General features: G+C 37.1%; 1 pseudogene across 1 annotated transcript; it reads right to left on the bottom strand.

Moving 5' to 3' along the window:
• Positions 1-1946: 1946 nt before the first annotated feature.
• LOC143597666 (uncharacterized) lies at positions 1947-7039 on the bottom strand (annotated as a pseudogene). The gene is made up of 2 exons (XR_013146969.1): positions 3997-7039; positions 1947-2534 (listed from the first exon to the last, which is right to left on the bottom strand). The product of XR_013146969.1 is annotated as an uncharacterized LOC143597666 (transcript).
• Positions 7040-8703: the final 1664 nt, after the last annotated feature.

Below are 8703 nucleotides of genomic sequence, written 5' to 3'. Positions count from 1 at the left end.
CTCATATCAACCAATATTGTATGTTTGGCCCAAGGAATTCACATATTTTACTTTTGTTTTTTATATATATTTATTTTACTAAACCAACATTTATTCCGTCCGCGACTGATATGAGATTTGGCAAGGACTTACGATATCACAATATGTTTCATCTTATTTTAACGTTAAGTAGCATCATGTACTGTATCATCTTATTTTAACTCTGTATGTATGGAGTTTTTCAATTATGTTATCAAAATAATGTCTTCCTATGTAGAATGACTCGAAAATTAAAACCAAATTATATTCAAAAATAAAATGTACATAAGCCGTTCACAAAGTCTTGTTCACATTGAAAAAGCCAAATATAGCAAATTAGTGTGATGCTTTCTAAATATAGAAAGGAAATGGTGAACACAAAACGTCACTCAATCCCTTATCAAGGGGAAGACGATTTCCATGAATAAAAAGTAGGAATGACAATCGAACACGGACCAATGAGTTTACCCGAACCATTTGGGACAAGTTTTGGATATAAAGTATGATTATAATCAAAATTTTTAAAGTTATAGGACGGGTTTGGAATTAAGTGATACTCATAGATTCAAATGTGTGTAAACTAATTGAACGTTCAATGAACTATTCAACGAGAAGTTCGTTTATGTCCGTTTCTTTAATTGATGAACGTAAATGAACAAAATATTATATTCATTTAGTTAAACGAACGACCATGAACACATGTCTCGTTCATTCACTTACGTCCGTTTGATTACGTTCATTTACTTTTGTTAGTTTATATATCTGTTTTAAGTTAAAGTTTTAGGTAGAGATGGCAATGGGTCAGGTTTGGGTCGGGTTTAGGTATTCCCAAACCCGTACCCGGTTATGGAAGTCCATCACAAACCCGTCCCAAACCCGTCGGGTTTTGGGTTTTCCCACCGGGTTTCGGGTTTCTTATCGGGTTTTGATAAAATACTCGTCAGGTATACCCGGCTCAAAACCCGCTATGTTTCTACCGGGTTTTGACAAAATATGACTAATCGATTACAAGATGGTTACCATAAAGATAAAATGTTACAAATAGTTGACATAAACAAGTTTCGACAAATAATATATTTGGAATATAGTATATATATAATATAATAAGCTATATCGGGTGCATCGGGTATATAATCGGGTAAATGGGTTTATGTTATCGGGTAATCGGGTCGGGTAACCGGGTATATTAGAAATCCCAAACCCGTCCCAAACCCGCGAAAAATTTCAAAACTAATCCCAAACCCGTCCCAAACCCTAATGTTTCGGGTATTACCCGTCCCATTTAAGTCGGGTTTCGGGTTTTCCCATCAGGTTCGGGTTTCATTGCCATCCCTAGTTTTAGGTCAATCAACTTTATTCTAGTTTTATAATCGTCTACTACAACTTTATCTAGTTTAATACATTTTTAGGCCCAACATATTTATAAACATGTGATACTTTTAATGGTTCACACAGTTTTTTTCATCTATAATCATCTATGTTCATTTGTTTACATTAGTAATCCGTTTATGTATACCATTAACAAGCGAACATAAACAAAACATCAACACACTTATTTTCTTAGTGAATGGACATGGGCAAGAAACCGTGTTCATTTAATTGTTCATATTTAATCATTTGTTTAGTTAAAGTTAAACAAACATACACAAACATGCTCTGTCTGTATTCTTTTAGTTCGTTAACTTTATATTAAATTATTGCCTACATTTGGTGATGTGTTTTTACCTGTTTTTAAAGTTTCTTAGCTGTGATTTTATTTTTATTATTTTATGATTCAATCATTCAAATGAATTTCAATAAAACAATAAATTTGGTTTAAAATATACACCAAAATTTGTCACAGTTTTATAATAAATAATTAATACAAATATAATTGCCAAAATATACTATTAAATAAATTATATAAATCAATCTGAAAAACTGTTCATGATTTAATCCATTTATTTCTTGCTTTGTCTCTACAAAAACATGGAAATTAAAACATCTAAAATATAAAAACTCTACATTTAAATACCTAAATTAAACATCTCACACTATCTACTAAACTCCATTTTTACCAACATTCGACGACGACGAGTACAACATCGACGAAGCAACAAAACTCGAGCTATTACTTTCAATGTACAAGCACTTCATTGCATCGGTTGACGGGCCTACACTCTCCGTTCGGGTCATTTTGGGCTCGGTTTTTGAACCCTCTTCTCTATCGAGCCGTATTTCCTTCAACATTGCTTCAACGTCTTTCATGGAGGGCCGATCATCAGGGCCCGCTGCAACACAAAGTAATGCCACACCTAATGTTTGCATCATCTCCTCAGGCTCAGGTTCGGGCCGGGCCCGTAGACTCGTGTCCAGCACCTCAACTGCGCCTCGTTTCTGTCTGACCCAGTCCACGATGTGCAGCCCGTTTTGTATAGTGGGGTCGATTGGCTGCTTACCGGTTAATATTTCTAGCATGACCACACCAAAGCTGTATACGTCACTCTTCTCTGTTACTTTCATCATGTACCCGATTTCTGCATGATATATATGATAATGTTTGTTACATTTGACCCGTTAAAGATGAAATCAGAACCAAAATTGACTAGTGGTGTCGATTTTCGGCCATTAATTTATGAATGGCTGAATTTATTACGTTTTATCCTTAAAGGGGCTAACTGTTGGAAGTGATTTCCAACTTAATAGGCCCGTCACGTGTTGGTTACCGGTTGGACCTATTGGGCCTATGAGATTCATTAATATTTATGGGTTTATGATGTTACAATTAGGGTTTATTATATTTGGTAATGTCTTGGCTAGCAAGTTAGGTTAGTCTATATAAACCGATGTATGATTAGACATTATAGGTGGTGGTGTGAGATGCAACCGAGTTAGGGTTCATCCAAAAGGCACACACGAGATGTAACCGAGTTAGGGTTCATCTAGATGCAACCGAGTTAGGGTTCATCAAGAGTCAAACCGAGTTGGGGTTTGATAGGTTTGTAATCAGTTTTTTGAGTAAGATTTTCTGATTAATATAAACGAGGGTTATTCGTTTAGTTTGTGTGTTGATTATCGATACGGGACTTGAATTTGAGACATGCTCGGAGTTGACCCACAATCTTGACCTTCTCGGTTTTCACAACCGTCTTGGCCTTGATCTCCCTGGAACTTTTCTTGATCCATAGATGTGTTCTTCGGCTCCCCCGAACTCGACTACCTCTGTGACCATGTCCCCGACCATTCACTCAGCCGTATGAACTCGCATAACCACTCCTTTGGCTGCGATTCCGGTCATCTAATCGAGCGAACAACAATCTTCCTTGATCTTACAGAACTCCGATCAGAAACTTTGGTTTGGAAACCCAACTTGTTTCCGATACGTGCCCGTGATAGCTCCTCCTCAAGCCACCGCTCGCACCGATCTCCGTTAACTTGATTATCGGGACTTGAATTGGTATCAGAGCCAAGTTCAAGTTTTTGTATTTTTTTTAAGCTCCAACTCGACTTGTGAGCCAGCTCAAGTTTTTGTATTTTTTTATGTTAAAATAATTTTATTTTTATTCTTTTTAAATACAAACCGAGCTACATCTGAATAACGGGTAAGCAAGCAACAAACTGCGCTCGACAAGTAAAACCCGGGCTCGGGCTCCTTATTGAACAATCTTAACTTTAGGCTCAAGCTCAAACTCATTTAAGCTCGGCTCGCTTCGAGCTTTTAGCGAGCCAATCTCGAGTAGCTAACGACCCGCTTGGCACGCTTACGTCCCTAGCCAGAAAGTGTATTGTTACTGCCTAAACCCCCTAACTTTTTTACTTCGAAAATCATATTACCACTGAGATAATAAAGTTTTTGGAAATTATATTTGGCAAACTAATTACTTTAAAAAATCAAAACTTGGACAAACAAGTGGTAACAATCCGACCCAACCCGTACAAAAATAATATTATCTTTACCGTCCGCCCCGCAAAGACGAGTATAAATACAAGATAACTAACCCAGTGCGATGTAACCAAACGAGCCCGCAACAGTGCTTGAAGACCGAGCAAAATCTCTATCATCAACAAGCTTCGCAAGCCCAAAATCCGCAATATAGGGTTCAAAATCGAGCCCAATAAGAATATTATTAGCCTTGATATCCCTATGAACAATCGGCGGTACACAATCATGATGCAAATACGCCAACCCTTGGGCCGAGCCCAATAATATCCGGTACCTTAAATCCCATTCCAAACAACGCCCATTGTTTCCATGAAGCACACTGCCTAAACTCCCATTAGCCATGTAATCATACATTAACAGCCTCGTGTGCCCGTTCCAACAACAACCCAGAAACCGAACTATGTTTTTGTGTCGAATTATACCCAACGTTTTAACCTCGGCTGAAAATGAATCACGCGCAGTACTCGAGGGTGCGTGGTCTTTTTCATGGTATGCTGATGTCATTGTTGCGGGCCATAGTTTCTTGACCGCGATTACTTCACCGTGATCGAGGGTTGCTCGGTAAACGACACCCGAACACCCTTTCCCGATCACATTGGGTTCGGTTAGATTTCTTAATATTTGATCGACCGTGAAGTTAACCTTTTGAAACGGTGTGAATTTCCAGTTCGACGAACTCCAACTTCCCGTTTCAAAATCAGTATCGCGCGGTTTCGCTTTCGGGACGCGGTAAACCGCTATTAAACCGAGAATCACCAACACCACGGTTGTTACAGATAATAACCCGATAACCACTTCGAGTTTCTTCGACTGTTTTTTACCCGTATCGTTTGACTTTCCCATTTGACCAACGAAACACGACTTACGTCCCAACGGGCATAACCCGTCGTTACCCGCCAATTCTTGAACGGATAACTGTCGGAAAAGCTTGTTGTCAGGGAGAAACCCGGTGAAATTATTATACGACACGTTTAAAGAAACGAGATTCACGAGGCTCGAAAGCGCGATTAACTCACCCGTGAGCATGTTATGCGAAAGATCGAGAGATGAAAGCTTGTTTAATGATGAGATCTCAGACGGATTGTACCATTTAACGAGTTCCAGCTCAAATTTAAAGCGATATCTAATGAAACTAAATTGAAAAGCTCAACCGGGATGTTACCCGAAAGGTTGTTGCTACTAAGATCAAGAAACTGCAGATTTGAACAACGGCCGATGGATGATGGGATAGTTCCAGAAAACGAGTTCCCGCTGATCGAAAGCCGGTTAATGAAAGAAAGTCAACCAAAAGTGTCGGGAATTTGACCCGAAAACCGATTTTTTGACACGTCTAAAGCTTGAAGGTTGGTTAAAGAAGCTAATGAATTCGGTAATGTACCAGAAAGACTGTTGTTACTAAGATTCAGCATTTGAAGATACGTGCAATTCCCGATTTCATCCGGGATTACACCGGTAAGATTGTTTTCCGAAATATCAAGAAAATCGAGATTTTCAAGAAAACAGATTTCTTTAGGGATTAGCCCACTAATGTTATTATCTACTAACCTTAATCTAATGAGTGAACTACAATTTCCGATAGAAGACGGGATTGGACCCGATATGAGATTCGAAATCAATAAAATCTTTGTTAGATTCGTTAACTCAAACAAACCCGAAGGTAAGCTACCGGTGAGATAATTATGAGACAAATCAATCGACTGTAAACTCTTCAACCCCGTTAAATTTGACGGTATGTTTCCTACAAGTCGGTTCTGCCACGCGAAGAAAACCGATAACTCCCGTAACATCCCGAGCTCACTCGGGATGGAACCTGTTAACCCGTTTTGATCGAGCTGCAACTGATTTAAACGAGTACAGTTTGAAAGAGTCAACGGGATTGACCCCGAGATATTATTGTTACTCAACATTAACTCTTCGAGATTAATCAGGTTTCCGAGCGAACTCGGGATTTCACCGGAGATTAAATTTAACGAAAGATCGATAACTTTTAAACTTTTGGAGTTACCGAGTTCTTTCGGGATTGACCCGACGAGATTGTTTTGCCATAATAAAATCTTTTCTAACTTTTCAAGGTTTCCTAACGCAGACGGGATTGAACCGGAAAGATCATTATCGTATAGATACAACTCGATAAGCTCGGAACAGTTACCAAGTTCTATCGGGATTTCGCCAGTAACCCGAGTCGAATAAACCGATAAAGTTTGAAGCTTTGTTAATCTACCTAAAGACACAGGTATTGATCCAGATATTCTAGTAACAGCAAGACCTAAAATTTGTAAACTTTTACACTCACCTAACTCATAAGGTATAACACCAGACAAATCTTTATTCCCACCCGCCCGAATAACCTCCAACATTCGCAAATTCGCAAGCTCAACCGGTAACTCAGTTTCCGATCTCATCCGGTATCGTTCCGGTCAAATTCGCACCCGAAATGATGACAGTATCAAGGAACCTCAACGCCGAAAGATTCGACGGAAAGGTTAACCCCAATTCAACCGATTGAATGTCAATTTTGGTGACAAAGTTTTGTACAGAGCAAGTAATGTATGACCAATTACAGGGGTTTTGATCGGACAAATTCCAGTTTGGGAAAGATGGGTGTGGTTGATTTTGGGTGTTTGAGTAAACCCATGAATACAAGACACGGGTTTCATCGTTTGAACCATTAACGATGGAAATAATAATCGAAAACAGCAAGAACAAGAAAGTGTGTATTAACATCGGCATCTGGAAATTAAAGCTCGAATTGCGGATTAATGTGGAGATTGGTTTGAAGGGTTTGAAGAGAAGGTGAGACATAAGAATTGGGAACAGTAATAATAATAATAATAATAATAATAATAATAATATTATGTTCATTGCCTCGGGGTTCTGCAGTTTTCTTGATAATGTGAAACTGTGTTTGCTTCTTTTTGGTGAAGAGAGTACAAGTGAGTGAAGCGTGATGTACAAGGGATTGACTATGAGGAAGATGAGAGCATGTGGTGTTTGCTTGGTTTTCTTCAATGGTGTAATTTGGCTCAAAAGTTTTATGTTTTAGTATATGTTGATAGTCGCGCCAAATTTGAATTCTAGGGCTATTGTTAGTATTTTTTTATTTTTGCCATTTAATGTTAAAAAAAATAATAACGAGTGAATAAATTCTGGCTATTCACTGTATGGATGAGATTTTTTTTCATAATACCTGTACTTTTAGTTGTTTTTCGGTACGTGTACGGATACTTAGATTTACTTAGATTTACTGATTTTATGTATGAGCGGTTTTGGGTACATGCACCAGTATTACGGGTACTCAGTACTCGTTTGGAATATGTGGAGGTTTTTATTGGGATTTTCAAAACTCATAACTTTAACCGTGTTTTTAATTATATCCTCAAGGCTTTAAGCAGGTTTTTCAAAACCATTGATAATTAAAATATTAAGTACTAGCTAAGTGTTATAATCAAACCAATCAAACTTTGGTTATCTTTTATTTTCTTCTTCCAATCAATAACTAGTAACAGTCATCATGAATGGATTTTATATTATGGTTTATTTGTTTCATTTTTAGTTTTGATATAATGTTTTGGTTTTGGTATTATAAATAACTGATTGTCGGTACCATACCGGTATCAATATCAAGTTTAATGGAGATTTAGAAAAAAGAACAAAATTGTACCAAAGTGAGTGTCGAGTACCGTACCCATACCATTAAATTTGTTACAGGTATTCAGATTTAATGATTTTCGGTACAGATACGGATACAATACCGATCTCATCTCTAATTCGGAGTAACCCAATGACAAAAGGCAAGCCCATAAAGCCACAGTTACATATAACGTCAGGTAGTCCAAACCCACCATCGCGTGTTCGGTAAAAAAATCTTTACTTCCTCTCGACCCTTTGAGACTCTGACCCCTTCAATGAAAGCTTCTTGCCACTTCCCGTTATATATTAGCTTGAGGTTCAATAAAAGCATTAAAATCTAGGAATTTTGTATTCTCCTTGTTTTTAATCCAAAGGAAAGAAAGTTACTAAAATCAGTATCCTTTTTAATTCATCATTACATATAATTGAAAGTTGGTATTAGTATAAAGACGTGTGTATAATATGTTACTAGACTAGATCTGATTTAGGCTAAACAATAAAAGATACGGATGGACTTTGAAACTTGAAGTATATATATGGTGTTTTATCTTTATCTAAAATAGGGGTGTCGATCGAGTTTGATATTTAGGTTTTGGTTTTTGAGTTTTATCAGTTTCAGATATTTCGGTTTTTAGATGTTTGAAAGTCTAACCAAAAGCCGACTCTATTAACAATCGGTTTAATCAGTTTTCAGGTAACAAGATTGTTAGGGTAAGGGTTCTTCGGGTACTGGTAAGATTAGGTCGAGTAGCTTCTTCGAGTACAAGTAAAATTGATGAGCCTACGCATGACTTATGAAGAACACATTACTTTTACATCATCTGACTTCAATAAACTAATATAGATCGTGTATAAGGTTATAAAAGCCGTATAACTTTTGCATACACTTTAAAATTGTCTAGTATAATATTTTCCACATACTATACTAACTAATATAGTATCTTATTTTATTTTTAGAGATGGACACATTAATTTTTTCATGTATCATAGGGGTCGTATAAGGTTACATAAACCTTATAACTACATCAAATAGACCATAGTGGCATGTGGATAACTTTCAATTATTTGTAATGTACATTTTACTTTAATATCTTATTCTATAAAAAAGTATACAAATATTTGTATTTTCCTAG

The sequence above is a fragment of the Bidens hawaiensis genome, unplaced genomic scaffold (assembly GCF_021521415.1).
Source record: "Bidens hawaiensis isolate Kalapana, Puna unplaced genomic scaffold, B.hawaiensis_p1.1 tig00048827_1, whole genome shotgun sequence".
Classification (NCBI taxonomy): domain Eukaryota; kingdom Viridiplantae; phylum Streptophyta; class Magnoliopsida; order Asterales; family Asteraceae; genus Bidens; species Bidens hawaiensis.
This window is presented reverse-complemented; position numbering and strand designations above follow the sequence as displayed.